The sequence below is a fragment of the Phaseolus vulgaris genome, chromosome 2, assembly GCF_051622355.1.
Source record: "Phaseolus vulgaris cultivar YP4 chromosome 2, ASM5162235v1, whole genome shotgun sequence".
In the NCBI taxonomy this organism is placed as follows: domain Eukaryota; kingdom Viridiplantae; phylum Streptophyta; class Magnoliopsida; order Fabales; family Fabaceae; genus Phaseolus; species Phaseolus vulgaris.
In genome coordinates, this window is record NC_143499.1 from 10,245,780 (window position 1) to 10,268,064 (window position 22,285).

Genomic DNA, 22,285 nt, shown 5'->3' on the forward strand with positions numbered 1-22,285 from the left:
CCTCACGACGTCGTGACCCCCTCTGGGGCGTTTCTGCCCATCTGGGGACGTTTCTACGTGTGGGTCCTCCTGCTTGGGAGTGCTACTGCGCTAGGGGTGGCTTTTTGGGTGCCAACTCATGCCCCCAAGTATCTAGCCACTTACTCTGAGAGCGTATCTGCCTTCCTCTCACACCCTGCACCCGGTTATCCTGGGCGTGACCTTCCTCTTGGGTCGTATCTGTCCCGAAGGCGTCTCTGGGGCGGCAGGGGTACTTCGCGAGTCAGGCTGCCCTTTACTGGTACTATCACTATGGCCTTGGAGCCACCTTTTTCTTCTCTTTATCACTTTCCCGAGATATCGGGACCTGAGGCTTTCCCACGACGTCGCTCCCTCCATGGTCTTTCCTACCCATGGGTATCGGGGAACCACACCGTGATTGCCTTGCTTTTACACTGTTTAATCTGGCGACGCCTTCACCTGGGCGACGCCTTCTTCTAGGCGACGCCCTCACCTGGGCGACGCCTTCACCTAGGCGACGCCTCCTCTTGGCGTCTCTGCATCTGGGCGACACCTCGAGCTGACTTTGACTTTCCAGTCGTTGACTTTGACCTTGACTTAGTCAACGCCCTGATACGGGACGGTACACAAGCCCCCCAGTCTTAAGCCGAAGACTTGTCTTCAGCGCAATGACTAAAGCCTTGCCCCCGCCATCCACGTGCCTTCCTGATGACGTGTCATTATCTGCTGACTCAGCAAATTTTCGAAATACTGACGCGACATTATCTGAACCACAGGGGTATTCTTAATGACCGATTGGACATTCCCTGCAATGGGGATGATTACGCCTTTTGGGCTACCCTTTATCGCGCGCCACGTGGCCCATCGCGTGGCCCTCCTTTAGAGACCTTTGCGCTTCCCCTGGGCAATCGACCTTCTGACGCGTGGCCCGATCCTGCGGCCCTTAGTTAGCGCCTCTTGGGTTACGAAATGTAACGTTTAAGTTACCCCAAACCCCGCGCTCACTCTACTGTTACATTCATTCACTCTGCAATTCCGCACTGTTCATCGCCTTCAAAACCCCTTTCTCTGCAATCGCGTTTCTCTCCTTCCTGCGCTCTCCTACTGCCTCCAAAGGTACGGTTTTTCCCTCCTTGATGATTCTCTTTATTGTATGAACTGCCTGGGACTGTCCATATTACCGCATTTCTCTGGATGTTGCTTGTGTGCTTCGTTATTCCTCTTGTTTCCCTTCGTTCTTTTGCGGGTAGGGCGCTCCTAGGGTTCTTCCATTTCCCCCTTTTCTTCTCTCCAAACCCCTTTTCTCTGAACCCTTTCTTTCTCTTTTGATCTTCAGCATTGGTGTTGATGGCAAAAACCAAGACCACCGCGCCTCCCCCGCTCCCCAAGTCTCATTATAAGGGCGAATATGACTGGGCCCCCGACGAACTTCTGGACGAATGTTCCCTCCTGAACTCCGTTGAGGACGTGGAGGCCCACAGGGGGGACACTGCCCTCTATAACTTCAATGCTTTCCACAAGAGTCATGACTCCCAAGTCCTGGTAAGCCGAGTGCGACCTGGGATACCCGTTTGCGCGGACTCACGGGATACTGGGGGATGCGCTTTCTTCTTCCTCTACCAGATGGTGTTAAAAAGGGTGGGCCTGCGTCTGCCCCTAACTCCCTTCAAAAAAGAGCTATTGACAGAGATAAGCACTGGTCCCGCCCAACTCCATCCCAACAGTTGGGCTTTCGTGAGGGGGTTCCAAATTCTCTGCGGCTACCTAGGAGTTCCCTCCTCTGTGGACGTTTTTCTTCTCTTCTTCGAGGTAAAGAAACAAGGGAAAAGTCTCTGGATGAGCTTTTCTGGCATCGCCGGGCGCATCATCCTGACGCTCTTCCAGAATTCGTTCAAAGGCTGGAAGGGAAAATTTTTCAAGGTACGCGCGACCAAGCGCGATCCTACTATTCTAGAGGGCTTTCCCCTGTACTGGACAGACAAGCCCATAACTATGAAGCCCTTGGCTCTGGACGAACTTGCCCCGCCTGACCGGGATATATGCAAAGCCTTGGCGGGCTTGGGAATAGTCTTTGATACCGCCAAGCTCATCGCGAACGAATTCAATGCCCATGGGCTTTCTACATACTTCGGTATCTGTTCTTGGCGATTGATGATGCATTAGTTGCTATGGTTATCTACATTATCGTTTTTCACTGCAAAATGTTACTTGCATTTCGCATCTCTTCCTGTATTGTGAATCCACATAACCGCTCCAGTGCTAATCCTTGTTGTTTGGCCTGTCTTGATGTAGGATCGGTGATGGGCACTTCCAAAAGAATAATGTTGGCGAAAGCACTGAAGGAGGCTCGTGCCGCCAAGGCAGGCGCCTCCTCCAGCCCTGCTGCCAATCCGGCTCTCCCACCGGCTCCGTCACCGCCACCTCCCGTCACCGCTGAAGCTTGTTCTAGCCCATCTCCGGCGTCTCCACCTGGCTCCAAAGTGCTCCCGACTCCCAGTTCTCCTCCGCCTATCGCCACCGTTCCCCTAGCTGCGGCCTCATCACCAGCTCCAACCCCTCTCGACAAAGGAAAAAGGGTTTTGGAGATTCTGTCAGATGATGAGGAATCAGAGGGCGTGGCACCCTTCAGGAGGAGAAAATCCGCGCGGGTTCCTCTTATGGTAGAGACGCCGCCGCCGGGAGGGAACCCCTTCATGGACAACCCTCCAAGCGCAACCTCACTCCCTCCTATGATTCTTCAAGAGGAAAGGGGCGAAAGTGCCGAATCTTCCCCTCCTCTGCCGCCGCCAGAAACCGCCGCTTCCCCGGCTCCCAACGCTGCCGCCCCTGACTTCATTGCCATTCCCCCTCCAATCATGCACCTGATGAGGGGTTTCAGTGGCGGGACTATGCCAGAAGGTACTGACAGGAGGGAAGGTATGCCTTTCTATTTGGGGGCCTTCTTGGCGGTGGCTCTTGAATGGCGCTCCCAGGCCAGAAACGCTGTCTTGCAAACTCAAACTCTCCAGGCCTTGGAAACGAAAGCAACCACCCTGGAGGTGGAGATGAAGGCCCTGGGACGCCAGAACGAGGCTTGTTGTTCCTCTCTGAAACAAGCACAAGAGTCCAGGGCAGAAGCTGAGAGGAAACTGGCAGAGGCCTTGGAGCTCCAGGCTGACTTCTACGCTCGTGAAGTTGCTCTCCAAGTACAGGTAGCGGGTCTTCAGGAATTGGTCGAAGCAGACGCGGAAACTCAAAAGGACCTGAAGGACCGTTGCTGTGAGCAAACTGCCAAGGTGGAACGGATGGAGGAGGAAATGGCCACGCAGGCCAAAGCTATGGACCTTCTCCGAGTCGACTACGACAAACTGCAGATCGAGGTTAGCCGGCTTCGTGTGGAGAAAGAGGCTCTGGAGAAGCAGGTGGCCTCTGGAGATGCCGCCGTTGAGGAGCTGGAGAAGGAGAAAAAGTCCCTTATCCAGGAGATGGCGGGCACCTTCGAGGAGGGGTTCCAAGAGGCCCTGTCCCAGGCGTCCTGCGAGAATCCTGGCGTCAACCTTTCAAACTGCGACCCCACACACCACGTAGTCGACGGGAAGGTCGTGCCCATGGATTTGAACGACTGAACTGTTGCCCCTCATCCGCCACCTTCCTCTTCAAGCTTACCTCTTCATTCTTTTACCTTCGCTTTTTAATTTCATCTGCCGAAACTTGTAATTCTTTGAACTATCCACACTCTTGTTACTGATTCGGGACATTCGCATGGTTGTCCTTATTTCTTTTTCACATACGCTTCCGCCTATGCGATCTCGTTCTCATCTTTTCCCTTCATACGCTTCAATTATTTTATCTGTACTCTGCCCGTTTCTCACACTTCGTCGGGCGGTTTGGTATGATGGGGTAAGGTCGCTCGCCAACCCTTACGCCCTGGAGAGGCTCACTAAGTGGCGTCGTATCGTCCACGTGACGTCTCTGATACCGAAAAGCTCTTTCTTTGATCTTTTAACACTCGGCGCCCACGCCTAAGGAGAGGCCTGCTAACGCAGCACCGTATCGTCCCCGGGTGTCTGAAACGCTGAGTGCTGTGGGGTTTTTGTTCCCTCCATGGTCTTTCCTGCCCATAGGTATCGGGGAACTCCCTGCCGGTGACTCGCTGGCATTTGACGGTCTCGTCTCCCTCCACAGTCTTTCCTACCTGTGGGTATCGGGGAGGCGACGCCCGCAACTAACTTTGCTTTTCTCTGATTTCTTCTCCCTCCTCAGTCTTTCCTACCTGGGGGTATCGGGGAGGTAACGCCAGTCGGTATTTGGGTTGGCGACGCCCGCGACTTCTCGTCTGTCGTCGCCCTTTACGTCTTTCCTGGCAACGCCTCGGGCGTCACCTTTACTTCGTCATCGACCTTAACTCTTGCCTTGGTCAACACTTGATAACAGCGAAAAGCCCAAGGCTTTGTCTGTGCCATCCACGTGGCGCTCCTCGTATAGCTGATGGGACCTTTTGTCATTCGACCTGATCCACGTGGCGCTACTTGTATGGTTTATGGGACATTTGGTCAGTTCATCAAGACCTGACTCCTGCTATGCCCCTGACTCATTTTCGACGGCGGATCGTACCCTTGGATATTCTGTTGACGGGACATTTTCTGATTTAAACCAGTGGTGCCAGAGTCATCCTTTCATCTTCTGCCACGTGTATCGATCGTGCGGTGCATCCATTCACGTCGTTTGGCGCTCTAACCGCTTTATTTAACTCTTCAAACTCTGAAACTATCTTCACCATTTTCTCACTCTTTATAACCTACTTACGTTCTTTCTTCTTGCACCCTTTCTTCTTTGTCGAAGGGCTGTTCTAACTGCTCCCCTCGCTCAACTCTTGCATTTCCAGCCATCTTGATCTTGTTAAAGAATGTCTTCTCACGATGCTTCCTCTAGGGTCCGTCCCCAAGACTTGTACCCTTGGGCCTCGGGCGAACTTCTTGATGAGTGTTCATGCTTGCTCTCCACCAGGGCCGTACGGGAACACAAAGGGGAGTTGTGTTCTTACGACCATCGGGCCTTCGCGAGGAGGCACGATGACGACATCGCTGTGCTCCCTTGCACTCTGGGGGAGCCATTGTGTGGAGACGGACGAGCGAACGACGGGGTCCCTTTCTTTTACTTTTACCAGGTGGTGTTCAAGACCATCGGGGTGCGCTTACCCTTCTCCCGGTTCGAGAAGGAACTGCTGACGGAGATCAACGTGGCCCCAGCCCAGTTATATCCCAACAGCTGGGCCTTTGTCAAAGCCTTCGATGTCCTCTTTGGGTTTCTGGGTTGTGCACCCTCGGTTGACCTCTTTCTTCACTTTTCTGAGGTGAAGAGACAGAGACACAACCTCTGGGTAACTCTCAGCAATGTTCCCGGAAGAGTTCTCTTCACACCCTTCCAAAGCTCGTTCACGGGGTGGAAAGGCCGGTTCTTCAAGATCTGCTGTACTGATCTTGTTCCCGACGCCCTCGATGGGTTTCCGCTGTACTGGGTGAGAGAGGAAAAGGCCCTCAAAGCCAAACCCCTCAAGAATCTGGCTCCAAGTGATCAAATAGCTTGCCGGATTCTTGCTGAGGCGGGAGGTTTTGACTCCGCTACGGTGATCAGTTTGGAGTTCAACGCTAGGACTCTTGAGAAGTACATAAGTAAGAACCACTGCCCTAGGCAACTTCGACCCTATTTACTCTCTAACTGTGCCTGTCTTTCTTTACTGTGTCTTTAACACACCTGTTCCCTTTGTGCAGGTTCGAAAATAAGCCGAGAAAAGAGGACACGACTTACTCGAGCGCTGCGGGCTGGGAAAGAGGCTTCGCCTTCCTCCAGTGATGACTCCGATGGGCGCTGAGAAGCGGCCTGTTTGTGTTTTTGCATTTTGTACTGAACATTGCTTGTAACAACAATTTTCCAATATCATAATTCTTTACAACGCCACTTTACTTTGCATATGCCTCATGTACCGTGCAACTTCCTTTCGTCTCGTTCCGCCAATGATGCATGCCTTCGCTTGGGCGGCGTCCTCTTTCTGGGCGACGCCAAGACCTAGGCGACGCCTTCTTCCTGGGCGACGCCATGGCCTAGGCGGCGCATCACATTACTTCTATCAAGGAAAAATAATGGCTGAAAACCAAAGCACTTCTTTTTCTCAACTGGTTTTTCCATTTATTAGGGTGACCTCGTTAAAAAACCCCCGAAAGGGAAAAAGAGCGTCCCCTTCAACTAAATTGTTACATGTTGCTTACATAGGTCAACTGAAATAAAATTTTAAGTTGGTTGCATTCCAACTGCGCGGGATAGGGCCTCCATCTAAAGTCTCCAGGTTGTACGAATCGTTGCCCTTAGCCTCAGTAACTCTGAAGGGCCCGGTCCACTTGGGAGACAGCTTATTCTCCAGCTCGTAAGGGTGAGCCTTCCTCATCACCAGGTCGCCCACCTGAAACTGTCGTGGCTTTACTTTAGAGCTATATTGCCGCTCCACTCTTCTCTTCATCGCTTCAGCTTTTATTCTAGCTTCTTCCCTGGCCTCTTCTAGCAGATCCAGGTTTACCCGCCTCTCCTCATTAGATTCCTCCACCACAAAGTTTTGAAAACGCGGTGAGCTTTCGTGTATTTCTACTGGAATCATCGCGTCCGACCCGTACACCAAACTGAAAGGCGTCTCCATGGTAGAGGATTGGGGCGTGGTGTGGTATGCCCATACAATCTTTGGCACCTCTTCCGCCCACGCCCCTTTGGCCTTCTCTAACCTTCTTTTTAACCCCCTCAGCAGAACTCTGTTTGCTGACTCTACTTGTCCATTGGTCTGGGGGTGTTCAACCGACGCGAACACTTGCTTGATTCCCACTTCAGCGCACAGATTTCTTAACTGCTGACTGGCGAACTGGGTCCCATTGTCAGATATCAGGCGCCTAGGTACGCCAAAACGACACACGATGTTTCTCCACACAAAATGTTGTACCTAATACGCGGTGATTTGTGCCACGGGCTCTGCCTCTATCCACTTAGTGAAGTATTCTATGGCGACGATCAGATATTTCATCTGCCTGATTGCCAGTGGGAAAGGGCCCAAGATGTCAATACCCCATGTGTGGAAAGGCCACGGGCTGTATATGGACCGCAACTCTTCTGGCGGCGCTTTGTGCCAGTTGGCGTGCTTTTGGCATTGCTTACACCGCTGGGCGTGCTGTGCGCAATCCTCTTTCACCGTTGGCCAGAAGAAACCTGCGCGTATTACCTTGGAGGCTAAGGACCTTCCTCCTACATGGCTTCCGCAGATGCCTTCATGTAGCTCCGTCATTATCCTGGTGCACTCATCGCCACTGACGCACGTTAGGATAGGGTGAGTGAAACCGTGTCTGAACAACACCCCATCCACCAAGGTATATCTTGCGGCGTTCCTTTTGATTTTCTTACCCTCTTCAGGGTCCACTGGAAGGGCCCCATCCGCCAGGTATCGTTTATAGGGCGTCATCCAGGTGTCTCCCGTGGACAGGACACAAACCTGCATCTGCTCCTCCTCAGACGCACCCGCGTACATACTGATGCGGGGCGCCCTCTGTGTATCTTGGGTTAATGAGGAATGACTCCTCGGCCTTCCCCTTGATGCATAGATCTGGAGGACATCCACCCTGTTGTCTTCCACGAATCGACGCGGAGCTTTGAGGGTCTCCTGGATCACTGTCCTCTGTCTACCCCCCTTGCCTGAGCTGGCCAGCTTTGCGAGCAGGTCGGCTCTGGCATTCTGCTCCCTCGGGACGTGTATTAACTCAAGAGCGTTGAACGCCCCTTTCAACAACTGGACGTATTTTAGATACGCCGCCATCTGGGGGTCCTTCGCCTGGAATTCACCCGACACCTGCCCCGTAATCAACTGGGAGTCGCTCTTCACTAGGAGGTTCTGTGCGCCCATCTCCTTGGCCAAGAGCATTCCTGCAATCAGGGCTTCGTATTCTGCTTGGTTGTTACTTGCCTTGAAGGCAAAATGCAAGGCCTGCTCGATCAGTATGTCGTCGGGTCCTTCCAGCACTATTCCCGCACCACTCCCTTGCTGGTTTGAGGAACCATCAACCGAGAGCAGCCACTGTGAACCCGCTTCCACTTCTTGCTCACCTCCGGGCGAAAGTTCTGCTACAAAATCCGCGTACACCTGCCCTTTAATGGATCCTCTAGGCTCGTACTGTATGTCGAATTCTGACAGTTCCACAGCCCAGCGTACCATTCTTCCTGCCACATCGGGCTTCTGCAGCACCTTCTGTATGGGGAGGTTGGTCATTACCACCACCGTGAAACTGTGAAAGTAATGACGGAGCCTCCTAGCCGAGAACACTACCGCCAGCGCCGCCCTCTCCAGTGCCTGGTACCTTGTCTCAGCTCCCTGTAAGGCTTTGCTTACAAAGTAGATGGGCTTCTGACTCTGGTCCTGCTCTTGCACCAACACAGAACTGATGGCCCTATCTGTTACAGTAAAATACAAACGGAGGGGCACGCCCGTTACCGGTTTGCAGAGAACCGGAGGCGTCGCCAGGTAATCCTTCAGTTTAACGAAAGCCGCTTCGCATTCCTCAGTCCATGCAAAGCGACTGTTTCTCTTGAGGCACTGGAAGTACGGGTGCCCCTTTTCTCCTCCGGCGGAAACAAACCTCGAGAGCGCCGCCATCCGCCCTGTCAACTGTTAAACCTCCTTTACCGATGTCGGACTCCGCATGGCGATAATAGCCGCACATTTGTCGGGGTTCGCCTCTATCCCCCTCTCGGTGAGCAGAAAACCCAAGAATTTACCGGCCTCTACCCCAAAAACACACTTCTCGGGGTTCAACTTGAGGCGGTACTTGGATATTGTGTTGAACAACTCCTCCAAGTCTGCCATGTGCTGCACCCTGTTCTGCGACGCCACCACCATGTCGTCTACGTAGGCATATACGTTCCTCCCGAGCATTGGCGCTAGGACCTTGTCCATTAACCTCTGGTACGTGGCGCCCGCATTTTTTAGCGCAAAGGGCATCACCTTATAGCAATAACTGCATGTTTCAGTCATGAACGCAGTCTTGCTCTCGTCCCTGGGGTGCATCTTGATTTGGTTATACCCTGAGAAGGCGTCCAGGAAGCTTAACACTTTGCTGCCAGACGCGCTGTCCACTAGGGCGTCGATGCTGGGCAGCGGATAGGAATCCTTTGGGCACGCCTTATTCAAGTCCGTGAAGTCAATGCATATTCTCCATTTTCCGTTTGCCTTCTTCACCAAAACGACGTTGGCGAGCCACTCAGGGTACTGAATCTCCCTAATGTGGCCAGCACTCAGCAGCTTCTGCGTTTCGTCTTTCACCACCTGTTGTCGCTCCTCATTGAACTTCCTCCTTCTCTGACGCACGGGGCGGACCGTGGCGTCCATGCTGAGGTGGTGGCACAGGAAATCGGGGTCGATGCCCGACATGTCCGAGGCAGACCATGCGAAGGCATCCAGGTGGCGCGAAATCACTTCCGCCACCCCTTCCCGTTCTTCTGGACTTAGGGAGCTTCCTAACTTGAAAGCTTTGCCGCCAATCTCCCTTTCTAGGATGTTGGCCGCGGGTTGCTCCCTATTATCTTCATCAGCGGGCGCCGCTTCTTCTACGGGCGCCGCCTCTTCCACGTGTGCTTCCTCCATTGGCACATCTGCTTCGGGCATCGCCCTTTCTTCTATGGCCTCTTCGAGCGTCTGCCTAGCGGGCGTCGCCTCGATCATTGTTGCGTCCGCGCTCGGCGGACGTTCGTACACCATGAAAACGCTTCTCTTCGTCTTCAGGCTGTTTTCGTAGCATTTCCTCGCCTCCTCTTGGTCTGATCTGATGACTATCACCCGGCCATTGAGGTCCGGTAGCTTCATCTTCATGTGACGAGTGGAGGATATTGCACTCAGACGGTTTAACGCCGGTCTGCCCAGCAAAATATTGTAGGCAGAATTAGCGTTCACGACGAGGTACCGAATGCTCTCTATTCGGGAGGCCTCTCCGTCTGTGAACGTAGTCCTCAACTCCAGGTACCCCCGGACCTCTATCTGGTTATCCCCGAACCCATACAAACATCCCGTATAGGGACTCAGCAGATCGGGGGACAACCGTAATTTATTAAAGGTTGACAGAAACATGACGTCTGCCGAGCTTCCTTGATCAACAAGCACTCTGTGGACCTTCCTTCCAGCCGTGACGACCGAGATGACAACAGGATCGTTGTCATGGGGCACCACATCTCGGAGGTCTCTTCTTGTGAACACAATATCTGACTCCCAGGACTCCCCCGAGAGCCTCTCTTCAATTGAATTCACCCCCCTCGCGTATTTCTTCCGCTGGGAGGCGGTGGGTCGTCCACCGGAAAAACCTCCAGCAATGGTGTGGACCTCGCCAAGCACCGGCATCTCGTGTACTGGCTCATCCGCCGGCGGCGGCAGGGTGGCGGTCGTAGTGGACTCCGCGACATAATCTTTCAAAAACCCAGTCCTCACCAGCTCATCTAGCTGGTAGCCCAACGACAGGCAATTATCAATTTGGTGCCCGAAAGCCTCGTGGAATTCGCACCAAGAGTCTTTACGGGGCCCTAACACCTTGTCGGTCTTCGCCGGTCGCCTCAGCCTCTCGGCTATGTTGGGCACGGCGATCAAATCCTTCAACTCAACCACGAAGTTGTACCTCGCCGGTCTTGCTCTTTCTCTAGCGGGGCATTCGCCTCCTGTTGGGCCCCGGGGCTGGGGCTTTCTGGCCTCGTAGGGGCGTCTCGCCTCTGGCTTCTTTCTCCCCGTCGTGGTCTCATTGACTCTGACGGGTTGAGCTCGCGCCAGTCCCCTCGGGCGTGAGGGCACGGCACTGGTGCGCTTCACACATACCTCCCCTTCCGAAGCAATATGCTCTACTGCCCTGCGCCGTAATTCAGCGAAAGTCCTAGGGCGATTGCGGATAATGGATTCTCCGAAGGGGCCGGGGCATATGCCTTTCACAAATGCGTACACGATCATAGGCTCCTCTGTTGTGCCAACCTTCACGACCTGGGCCCCGAAGCGATTGATATACTCCTTCAGGGTCTCTCCCTGATACTGCTTCACGTCAAACAGGTCGTAGGAGACCGGCGGCGGGGCCTTGTTGGCTAAGTACTGTTCTCGGAATAATCGCGACAACTGGCGGAAAGATGTGATATGACCTTCTGGGAGGCTAACGAACCAGTCCATAGCCATCCCGGTCAGGGTGCTCATGAAGAGCTTGCACTTGGCAGCATCATAACCGCCTATCAGGACCATTTGCGTGTGAAATGCCGCGAGGTGCGTCTCTGGGTCCTCCATCCCAGTGAAGATTACCTTGGGTCCCGCGAACGTGTTCGGGATCGCTGCGTCTAGGATCTCCTGCGAGAACGGGGTGGAAAACTCCCTTGGCGGGGAATGGTTCTCTGTCTCGTCCTGCCCAGGCCGCCTCCGATCGTTCCTCAGGCCCTGGCGCAACTCCTCATTCACACGGTGGAGCTCTTCGTTGCGCTCATGCGAGGCGTCAAGATCTGCCTGCATGCGCTCCTGCTCCATCTTCGAATCCGCCATGTCCTGCTGCAGCCCCCTCATTATTTCCGGGACCTGCTGCATGGATAGGTCTGCTGGGGCTGCGCGCGCTGCTCTTCGTCTGGTGGGGGCCATTGTCACTCCAACCTCCTTCAACGTTACTGTAGCTTGGTAAATGTTCCTCGAACTTGCGATGGGACTGATGTTTTAAATCGGCCCCACGGTGGGCGCCAAATGTTCCGTCCGGTTGACCGTCAGCTAGGGACTCCTTCCCACTGGTTACCTGTGGATTCCTGCAAAAAAGAGGACAAAGAGGCGCCCTAGCGGCCGTGTGCACTCCGACGCTCAAGTCAGCCAGCAAGAAACACCAAAAAACTGTCCACCCACGTATCTGAGCACCGCGTATGGTACTCCGAAGGTGGTAAAAGAACTGTGTATATGTGTGTGTGTTGTCTCCTTCAGGCAAAAATATTCCCCAGTCACTTGTACGTAACCTCAAAGCACGAGCAAGCAACTAGAGAGTTCTCTGGTAAATTTGCCGAAAGTTCCAACCCTTTTTCCAACATTCTCCGCGCTATTTAAACTACCCAAGCATTTAAAGCGCCTTAAAGCGCTTTTAATCACAAACGTAACGCACTCATTAAAGCGCTTAATTAGAAAACGTAGCGCATTTAAGACGTTGAAACGCTTGGGAGTCATTATAGTACCTGAATGCTCAAAAGGGAAACTGTATTGAATGACCTTTAATTACCTGGCACCTGACTAAAGGGTGTTTCCATTCGGACATGGCTGCTGTACACGTGGAGGGCCTCACGACGTCGTGACCCCCTCTGGGGCGTTTCTGCCCATTTGGGGACGTTTCTACGTGTGGGTCCTCCTGCTTGGGAGTGCTGCTGCGCTAGGGGTGGCTTTTTGGGTGCCAACTCATGCCCCCAAGTATCTAGCCACTTACTCTGAGAGCGTATCTGTCTTCCTCTCACACCCTGCACCCGGTTATCCTGGGCGTGACCTTCCTCTTGGGTCGTATCTGTCCCGAAGGCGTCTCTGGGGCGGCAGGGGTACTTCGCGAGTCAGGCTGCCCTTTACTGGTACTATCACTATGACCTTGGAGCCACCTTTTTCTTCTCTTTATCACTTTCCCGAGATATCGGGACCTGAGGCTTTCCCACGACGTCACTCCCTCCATGGTCTTTCCTACCCATGGGTATCGGGAACCACACCGTGATTGCCTTGCTTTTACACTGTTTAATCTGGCGACGCCTTCACCTGGGCGACGCCTTCTTCTAGGCGACGCCCTCACCTGGGCGACGCCTTCACCTAGGCGACGCCAAGACCTAGGTGACGCCTCCTCTTGGCGTCTCTGCATCTGGGCGACAGCTCGAGCTGACTTTGACTTTCCAGTCGTGGACTTTGCCCTTGACTTAGTCAACGCCCTGATACGGGACGGTACATTGGCCAAGAGAAGTGTGTGTCTTGAGGGGATCAAGGTCACTTTTTTGGTTGTGGTGTAAGTGATCAAGGTGTGATTTCTTAGTGGATTTCCTCAGAGGTTTCTAAGAAGACTGGATGTAGCTCTGGGTTTAGAGTGAACCATTATAAACATTTGTGTACATTTTCTCTATCCCTAACTCTTTAATTTTAGTTTTGATATTTGTTTACTGGTATAAACAACCGATTGTTTTGCTGGTGCAGTGCTTTAAGCTTTGTGTTTTGAAAAACTGATTTCTAAATCAAGGTATTCTCGAAGTAATTTCATTCCAGGGTTAAAAGATTGCGAAAACTCTCTTTAAACAATTCACGCCCTCCCCCCCCCCCCCCCCCCCCCTCTAGTTTAAAGCCATATATTCTAATAGTAAGATCAAGCACATAAAGTGATCAAATGATTTTCAAAAAGCTTTTTAGAGTTTTCTCAAAAAAGTCAGGATATTGCACAAAATAAATCTGTTTCTCTATAAAAAGAATAGGTTTAATTTTGTTCTGCTTAAAGGTTTTTGAAAAGTTGGTTAGGGCACCAAAAATGCAGTTCAGTTAGTTTTTTCAGTTAAGTTGAGCTGGCAGTTTTCCTGAAAAACAATTTGTTTGTTTTTAAATCTACCTGTTGTTTTTATAACAGCTTTTTAACTGTTTTTTGAAAAGGTGTTAGAAACTGTTTTCAATAAATTGAAAGGTCTTTCTCACATGAAATGTTATTGAGCAATCACAATTTTAACAGAGTTTAAACATTTTATGTGTGAAAAGAAGGATTGAAAAGAGTTTTTGAAAGGTTTTCCAAAGGGATCTTCAAATGTGCTTGTTCTAGGAGAACCTTGATCTTGGTGAAGGTTTTGGTACTGTTTTTGCTGCAAAAGGGACAACTGGTTTATGTTCTTGCATCTTCCTTTCAGGTGCTATCTTTCCTTTACTCTTTCTTGTAAAAGGTGTAAGTGTTAGTCACTCTTTGATAGGGTTTCTTGGAGTGCAAGGTGTGCTGCAATAGAGTTTTTCAGCTTTGGTTGTATGGTTCTTGTAGGGTTGAAAAACTGTTGTGTATTGTAATTGATTGCAATTGTTTTTAGTGGATTCCACCTTGGAGTAAGGTGAAACTGGATGTAGCTCATTATGAGTGAACCAGTATAAAGTGTGTTTGTATTGATCTTCTCATCCCTGCACTCGTTTATGGTTTTTGGTTAATCTGTCAAGAACAGAATCTGTTCATTTGAAATTAAACCTGTTAATTTTGGGATTAATAAAATTTTTTCTTCTTGATCTGGAAAAAGTTCTCTAATCATAAACAAAGCATTTGAATATAAGTTTTAATCCTGCCGGTTGACTTAGTGCAAGAGCGCTGCCTCGTCACAGTCTTCCTCACCAGCTTGTCACCACGTGCCCCCCAAGTCCACACAGCAGATAGCCTCTCTGAGAACCTGAAAAACACACAGTGGCGCCTCTGCGGCTGGTGGCGCTCCGACGCTCAAGTCAGTGGCAAGAACACCCAAAAAACTAAGAGAAAATAAGCTCTGTAGGACCGTACTAAAGGCACACAACCCTAGCCGAATGAGCCGTATGAAAAATGTACCTCTGCAAATTCTGTTAAGGTTACCTTTATAGCTAGGTTTCTTCTCTCTCCAGGCCGTTATGCTTTTGGACGCGTGGCTCGCATCCAGCCCTGCACGTGTCGCCATATGGGCTGGGATAGCAGGTAGCGCCCAGCCCTACACGTGTCGCCATCTGAGCTAGGACAACTTGAGCTTCATTTCTCTATTGCACCCAACCCTACACGTGTCATCATCTAGGTTGGAGGAACTGGTGACATCCAACCCTACACGTGTCGTCATCCGGATTGGGGCAACTAGAACGTTATTTCTGTGTAGTAACCAGCCGCACAGCTAAGTCCTCTACTCAAGGAGCAAGCTAGCACACAGTGCGCTGTGAAACACTACCTGACAAGGCGAGTATCGGATGCAACAAAGTGCATCATCTCTGTGATATCGCTCATCGTAAGTGGCACCCTCCTTATTGCTACGCCGTGCATGTTCTAGCTGGGGAAACCTTGCCACCAACGAATGTCCACTCTGGGAGTCCTGTCGCTGATGAGCAAGGTGTTCCCCGCAACCCACTCGACCTTCATGCCCCATGTTGGCGCAACAAACATCTTACTGAACTTACACGCTTGAAATTACTCTTCTGATCCTCCAACAGTTTTAACTAAGTTTACTGAGAGATCCGACGATGTGCTCCTTGTGGCGGTGTGCAAACCACCCGATCTCCTAGCATTCCCCGGCGATCTCTCACCATCTGATCTCCTAGCACTCCAATACGGCGACTGTGATGTAACTCTGGTGAGCGCCGGTTGCGCACACTAGAGATCGGAGAACGCCAATTCAGCGTTCGGCGACTATGCTCACTTCTGAACCATTCTTCTCTTCTAGCCTACGTGTTCCACCGAGCACGCCCCACCCGAGCACGTGCAAGACACATCATCACACCCGATGACCTGGTCGGTACAAGTTTGTAATTGGCTTAAGGACGAAAAATTCTCTTCATTAAATCTTTGGTAAAGATTCATTGTCTTTGAAGCTTTGTGTTAAATAAATTTGATTTTTCTTTTGGTATATTTTGTGTTCTTCAAAACTGTTAAAAGTTAACCAATCTGATTTTGCTATCTTTCACTCTTTGATCTCAATTCTAATCTGAATAAGTTTTGAGTGTGTTAAAGTGTTTTCAAGAATCAATCTGTTTCATTTAAAATCAATTTTTTCTTTTTCTCTTATATACTGTAAACCAGTTCTGTTTGCGAAAAATTTATAACTTCAATTCACCCCTCCCCTCTTGAACTTAGATACTAATAGACCCAACGGGAAAGTCATTGATGGTGCAAAATAACAAGGCATGAAGCTTGAAAGTTTCATTGGCAAATCCGTCAAATACTTCAACATCTTGGTCCCACATACTTCAACATCTTGGTCCAACATTAACTTCAAATCTTCAATTAGAAGACTTAGATAAACATCTATGTCATTCCCTAGCTGTTTCAGACCGAATATCATCATAGACAACATCATGTATTTTCGCTTCATGCACAATCTAGGAGATAAGTTGTAAATAACTAGTAAAACAGGCCATATGATTTGTACTCATATTACCAAACGGATTCATTCCGTCTGTAGCTAAACCAAGTCGGATATTTCTTGATTCTTTACCAAACTTTGGAAACTCATCCTCAACCTCTTCCACTGAATAGAATCCACTGGATGTCGGTACATGCCATCACATTTTCTCTCATCTGCATGCCATCACATTTCCTCTCATTTGCATGCCATCTAAGATTTTTAGCATCATTTGGGTTTACAAACAAACGCTTCATCCTTGGAATGATGGGAAGATACCACATAACCTTCATTGGGGGTCCATGCTTTTCTATATCTACATAGAATCATCATCTTTTTGTTTCAACTTATAACGTGATAACCCACACCTCGAACAACTTTTCAACAATTCAAGATCTTTCCGGTATAATATACAATCATTAGAACATGCATGTATCTTTTTATACTCCATACCCATTGGACAAAGAATCTTTTTGGCCTCATAATTACGATTAGGTAGAGTATTTCCCTCTGGAAGCATATCCTTCAACAACTGAAGTAATTCTGTGAAGCTTTTATCAGCCCATCCTTTTATTGCCTTCAAATTCATCAATCTCAACACCTCAGACAACCATGTGAAGTTAGTTGCTCCAGGATACAATGGAGTCTCTGCATCGCTCGACATACTTCCATATCCATGCGCTTATGCAAAAGACTGAGCTCCCACATCACGAATCATGTCCTCCAATCGATCATCATCTACATCATCATGTACTGCATCATCCAAGATGGACCCCACATATTCTTCAGTTATGGAAACACGTGGTAAATTTAAAAATTCACCATGCCATGTCCAAGTTTTATAAGATCGAAGAAACCCATCACATAGAAGGTGTTTCCTCATTATCTTAACATCCAGTATCCTTCCATTTAAACAGTTAAAGCACGAACACCTGATCTTTGCTCCATCATGACCACTATTAATTGTGTTACATTGTGCAAATTGTATAAATTCTTCTACTCCTTTTTCATACTCATCACTTATGCAAAGAGAATTAATCTAATTTCGATTCGTTCTATTCTGAAATAGTCATTCATGTGTTTTTTAATCAGTGTTCTATCTCACGCTTTTGCCGATGGTCGAACACTCTCAGACTCAATACCAGCACGTATCATTTTTCGAGGGTGGAACACTCTTGGACTCAATACAAACACGATAATTCTATTCTAAACTAACAACTAACATAATATAAATTAGAATTAAAATAAACACTAAATAATATAAATTTAAAAAAATACAAATTATAATACATAAAGAAAACAAATTCATAACATTAAAAAAAAAACCAAAAAATAGAAAACATCACCAACCTTGTGTGTGAAGGCAACGTTGCCAAGAGTGGCATGGTGGCGGTAGCGGACATGGATATGGACGTGAAAGCAGCGATGGAGCACACAAGAAACCAAAGAAGAACCCACGAAGGCAATGCAACAGTACTTCGAGTGCAACAAACCAACAAAGTAAGATAAAGGAAAAAAAATTATATACATTGGTGAAGAAGAAAGAGAGCTCAGAAACTTACACAGGCACGAATGCAAAATCAATGAAGTTGCAAGAAGAGAGGAACGTGAAGCGCAAATGCGAGCATAAGTGCAAACGCGAAACGCAAAGAGTTGAAAGAAAGTAAGAAAGAGTAAGTGGTGCGCTTTGGAAGTTAGGGTAAAAGTGATTTACGAGTGCGGCTATTGGTAATAGCAGCACTAGTAAATCAAGCGCTTTGACTTACAAGTGCGGTTATTACTTTAGATATTAATAGTTTTTAAATTTATAAAATAATATATCATTTAGTTACTATAATAATTAATTATTTTTTATTTTTAAAATTAACTTTTATTTAATAATTTTCTTATAGTTTATATTTGGGATGTTACAAGACCTTTAATTTAGTTTTATAAATATTCCAATTAACTTTGTTTTATTAAAAAGGTATGTTCATTAATTTTGTATGTCAAAGCATATATTAAGAATTATCTCCCCCTTTTTCCTTTCCTGGTAGTAAAATTTGCAAGTAATATTGTTTAACTTCTGTCAACCTTTTTGTAAGCAGTTGCACTGTTAGTTTTTTAATTAAAATATATTAGTGCTTATTTTCGATAAATAAATTTTGAAATGACTATTCTAAAAATTAATAATAAATTTACTGTGATGGTTTATAATCCATTTAAATTTGTATATTTTAAATATTTTAATAGAATAAATTTTCACTTTTAATATTACCACACGACGAAGATTATAACTTGAATGAACCTTCTTCAAATATAATTATATGAATGGATAATACTGATGCACAGAGATAACATATGAAACTAATTAATTAGTTATTAAAAAAATGTTTAATTTTCTACATTTAAATTAAACCTTGTTATGGTATTTTATTAACTATAGAGAGTTTGGATATTTTTTAAAGGTAATTTTTTTTCTCAAATATTATAAAATCATAATTTATTAATTAAATATTTTAAATTCTCATAATATAAATCATTAAAATGTTAACCACAAAATATGTTACTAAAATGACAACATCTTCAGTGTATGAGTTTGTTTCCTAACGTAAGCTATGTAACAAACTGCCAAAAGTGTGGACATCTCTCTCATGCTGTTGATACAATGACAACATATTGTGGGTCCATGTCAGAGATATGAGCCATTATGTATCCTCTCAACACATTCCTATAAAATAGCTGATCAACAAAAATTTCCATATATAAAATAACAAATTTAGTTCAAATACCTTAGTATTATCATGATTTTATAATCAATTAATTATATTATATTATTATATATAAAGTATTAACTTTTGCAGTAAATAATTTTAGAAGCAATACTTGATGTTATATAATTAGGAGATTGCAGAAAAATCTTCATAAAATTAAACTCTTAAAGGCTTTGCTAAAATGAGAAATGTAATGGTGTTGTGTGAATGACAACATAGTGAATCCTCACATGAGGCCTTCATGTTTATAAATTATGAATGTTCCTGGTCCAAGAAAGTGAATCTGTTGTTTTTCTCATCAAAATGTTCCTCCCAGTCAAGTGATAAGGTTTATCTCAGAGGAGTGAATTTGAGAACACAAGGCTGGTTTGTAATTCATATTATCATTTGTTGGTATTTGGTGTGAATCTACTTTGTGTTCTCAGGTCACCCCTTTGAGCCAACCTGTTGACATGCTAAACCTAAACCAAAACCAAAAGGTGAATCTTCCTTCTTCTTCTTTTCTCATCTTTTTACATCCTTTTGCATGTTTTCAGATTTCAGAAAATGTTGCAGGTTGTCTTTCTGCACGTATAGAAATCAATGTTGTTACTTTTACACTTTATTTTCTATGCTTTTCCTCTACAACTCTCTTTTATTTTGGAGAAATGAAGTGGATTTCTACTCTTTGATTGGAGAAAAAAAGTGGATTTCTATTTTTTTCAATCAAAGGGAGTTGTAGGGGAAAAGCTTAGAAAATGAAGTTTAAGAATGATATCATTGTGGCATACTAGTGCCTGTGGTTGCAGCCATTTGTACAGTTTTTGAAGAGAAAATGACCCTATTTGTGTGAGTGCCTAAATACATCAGATTTAGGAACACAAAAGTAGAAGATTCTCCATTGGCAAGATAAGACTCACCGTCTTCTTTTTTCTTTTAAGTTGATGATATTAACTATGGTTTAAGTTATTGGGAGTTTCTTTCTATTTGTGTGTATTTTGATGCAGGAAAATGAAGGATTGTTAGAGCAGATATGTAAGTCCTTTGAGTTTCATACAAAGTAATGTTGCAAGTTCTATATGTTGCTCTTGTGGAAAAGCAAAAGTGTGGAAGCAATTATTAAGTTGTCTCAATTCTCAAACTACAGTGCCTAATAATTGATGTGGCAGTGTTGGTGGAAGGCATTTCAAGTACAATGAAAGCATAAAATTGAAGACCAAATTGTTTTTCACGGTGTCTTGATCAATGTTTCATCTCAAACTTTAATATAACTTAAATAAGAGATGAATAATAGAATTCAGATAGTATTTCAATCATTCATTTTTAGTTCAATATTAACCAACCATTTGTGTCATATTCATTGATAAAGGAGAGAGAAAAAAACAGGAATCATGTGAACCAACATCTTTATTGCTTTTATTTTAGGTTAAACTTTCCTTTAACATTAGAAGGAGACCACGTATTAGAAATTTAGAAGGTTGTCATTTTTATTGAGATACTTAGCCTCAAGAATTTTTTGTACTTACCCTATTCGGACATTAAAATAGTGTATTGATACATCTAGATTGGATCTAACGAAAAGACTAATTATGAACTATGGAAAGAAAAAATAATATCATATTACATTTTATGGAAGAAAAAATTTAAATTGTACGCATGTGCATTGAAAATCTTATAGATAACCTAACTTAGTGTTAACTACCACTAAAAAATAATAAGATTTAGTTGCCTTGAAAAGCGTGGGCCAACAGACACACATTATTTGCATTGATTAAGCCTACGCAAAGTGAACAAGAAAAAAAGTAAAATAGATAGCGTCGGTCAAACACACACAAAAATTCACGCAAATAATTGTAAAAAATAATTAAGTAAAATTAATTAATTTGTGTCGGTTAAGGAAACACAAATGAGTCACTAAATTTGGGGAAAAAAAATAATTACATTAAGTGTAGGTTAGGCAACCACTAAATAATTTTCAAAAATTTTAAAATTAATTTAACTTTGGTGAAGGCTTATTCGATGCAAAAAAATATTTTATTGAAATTTTTTGTAGGTTTAGCTTACGCAAAATATTTTAGAAATTATAAATTTATAATAGTTTAGTTATATGATGGTAAAAAATTAACCCACATAACTTAAAAATCGCACAATATGAAATGAGGTAAGCTTTCACGGGTCCTTTGGTGGTTTTGTAGGTGTCACTACTTTTCATTCTCAACTCACTCAAAACAGTCTTCTCTTCCAACTCCAACCAAGCAGTCTTGGATGCCACCACACCTTTTCCCTTCTCTATTTCTTTTCAACTTTTCTCGATTTCTCACCATCTCACTTTTGTATTCTTTCTGTTTTATTTTCCTTTTATTTTCCAATCAATTGAGTGGATCACACAAGTTCAAGATCGGAATCAACGCTAAGTTATCTTCTCGAACCCTAACCCTAATCCACCACCCATTTGTTTCTTCTCTTCTCTCTGTTTTTGCTTTGCAACAATTCCATCCATGAATACCAAGTCGCAGCTTTCATGACAATATAATGATCTTAGTGTTACAAATCGACTGCATGGGTTTGGAGAATTTTGGAGCTTCATAGTGGACCGCGACATCGTCGTGCTCCGATTTGGTCGTAGAAGCTCGGAACCACCATCTTCGAGGGCGAGATACGCCAAGACTCGCATTGCGGATGCGGTGGAGAAGTCGAGGACTCGTTTGAGTGAATTCTAAAGCTTTTTTGAACAGCGATTGATCGGTAAGAAAGAAGGATGAATCAGAAGCCGCAATCGAGTGAAGGAAGAGGCGACGATGATGCCTTTCTCTCTGATTTCCTCGCCTCCTTAATGGATTATACTCCCACGGTAACTTTTTTTCTCTCTGTTCTTCCAATTTCCCATTTTGCACAATTTAATTCTTTGTTTAGACACCTGGTGAATTGGTGAAGCATTACTTGGCCAAGAACGGTTTTCAGTGTCCTAACGTTCGATTGTGGGTTCCTCCCCTTATCTCCATTCACTATCAATTTTTCTTCATTTTCTATCCCACAAAATAAGGTTTCATGGAATTCAATTTAGGCAAAAAAAAATTTGGAGGAAATGCGTTATTGATTATCGTCGTTTATGTTGGGTTTCTCTTGCCTTTTGTGGCAGTTATTGAAACATCTTGTATTTATTTTTAATCCATTCTTAGCCCTTGCATTTCTTCTTCCTATACTGTCAGCTTGATTGGAAACACTTATCAATTTTTCAGGACTAAATTGGTAGTTGTTGCCACTCAAAGTTTGTTGCTTAAGTTGCAGAAGATGCACTTCAGTATGTTCATTTTACTTGTGTTTTTGGTTGAATATTTACCTTCTAGCTTTTATTTTATTTTATTTATTTTTAACCTTGAATTACGGCATCACAACTACCTATTCATGTGTTAGTTAAATTTAGACATATTCTTATGTGTTGAAGTTGATTT

General features: G+C 45.9%; 1 long non-coding RNA gene across 1 annotated transcript; it reads left to right on the forward strand.

Moving 5' to 3' along the window:
- The first annotated feature begins 18,988 nt into the window (after positions 1-18,988).
- Positions 18,989-20,233, forward strand: LOC137810618 (uncharacterized). The gene is made up of 2 exons (XR_016518442.1): positions 18,989-19,333; positions 19,841-20,233. It is a non-coding gene; the product is annotated as an uncharacterized LOC137810618 (long non-coding RNA).
- Positions 20,234-22,285: the final 2,052 nt, after the last annotated feature.